This window comes from Tamandua tetradactyla, chromosome 17 (genome assembly GCF_023851605.1).
Source record: "Tamandua tetradactyla isolate mTamTet1 chromosome 17, mTamTet1.pri, whole genome shotgun sequence".
NCBI lineage: Eukaryota > Metazoa > Chordata > Mammalia > Pilosa > Myrmecophagidae > Tamandua > Tamandua tetradactyla.
The window spans coordinates 70,175,432-70,177,137 of NC_135343.1; positions in this window are offsets into that span (position 1 = coordinate 70,175,432).

Genomic DNA, 1,706 nt, shown 5'->3' on the forward strand with positions numbered 1-1,706 from the left:
TACAAACCTGCACTCAGTGAAGACTTGACTCAGCTCCTCTTGCTTGTTCTGGGGACTGCAAACGCATCCCCCCAAAGATAGTCCATTTCATTGTTAGTCAATAAAGAATCTCTGGTTGTTTGATGTTCTTTGGACATCAAAGTGCCACCACCATCCAGTAATTACCATATGTCAGGCTCAATGTGGGTGCTGGGGACATGAAGGTGAAAAAAACACCACCACTGCCTCCCGAATTGTCACTGCTGGCAATAACTGTATGAGCACAATTACAGAGGCTGGCTGAGCACTCCCAGACCCCAGAAACAAAACCCCTAACTCAGCCTAGAGTTCTGGAGGTACCTGAATTGGGTTTTGAATTTTTTGTTTTCTGGACACACTCATTATTTTTTGACATGACAGCTCTTTCTATATTTAATAGAACTATTGTATCACACCTCAGTCTTCTTGTCTCCAAGTTTAACATCCTTATTACTTTCAACCAATAGTCAATGACTTTTCTTATCATAAGTGTCTCCTCCTTCAGTGTATTGCCCCAAATTGAGCTCAGTAGTCCTGATTGATCCCCCAGAGCCATTATTTCCGTGATCTTGATGTTTTTAATAACCCATGAATGAAGACATTTTTGAATTTTAGAGGTCACCATTAGATGATCAAAACCTAATCCCCACCTGCCAAAATCCTTTGTGGATGAACAGCTGCCAACTCAATGACTCTTCTTAGCTTAGAAGTACCCATTTACCCCCATCCCCCCACCCCTGCTTGGCACTTTCCCCTGCTTTACAGGGCCCCCGATCTGCCTCACCACTGTCAGGACTTCCAGTGCAGATTCTAAGTGCTTTAGGATTTAGAACTCGGACCCCTTTTTTTCTCATTATTTTCACATCTTCTGAGGGTCTGGTAGAGACTCTTATCATGGGGTCCTTCGCTTCTGAGATGTAGGCCCAATGTCTCCCTGGAAGTAATAACAGTTGGAAACTGTTGGAGAAAGAAAGATGTTCACGCATTGTACTTGCTGGTTGTTTCCTTTATTTGTAAAATTAAATCAGTTTATCAATTTTTTTTTTCTTTTTGAAAAGGTAATAAGAGTCTTAGAAGTTAAATAATTGCACAACGCTTATAATGACCCTCCTCAGTCCTACTTCCCAGGTACAAAATCTTCTAAATCTTCTATCTGGTTCTTCTGGTGTCTAGTCCCACATTATTAAATAGCTTACTTATATTGCAATTTCTTAGCCTTTTGATTTTTCCGTTTTTGGGTATTACCTACTATTTTGTTCATGTGGAAGATAAGGGATCAATCCATTTAAATCTCTACCTCTCCAATACTCAATCCCTTAGTTTGCCTCCCCTCCTCCCATCTTCTCCATATAGATTTACAAAAATTGTTGTTAAATCAATATTTGTTGACAATCATTAGGGCTATGTAATTATTATGCAGACTGAGTCATGTTTGTTTTTAATCATGACTGTATTTCCTTTATTTTTGTTTTTTCTTAATTTAACAATTTTTTCTTTCTTTTTTTTTATTTGCTTGCTTTTCCATTACCTATCATTAATTCATTCTCAAATCCTCCACTGGAAATGTACAACTCCTTTCAGAAGAGGCAAAAATATTGGTAAGCTATCCATTTACTTTTCCTTTTCTTTTTTAAATATCCTATCTAGCAATCTCATCCTGTTCCCATTTGAATTGATTACTTTCAAGT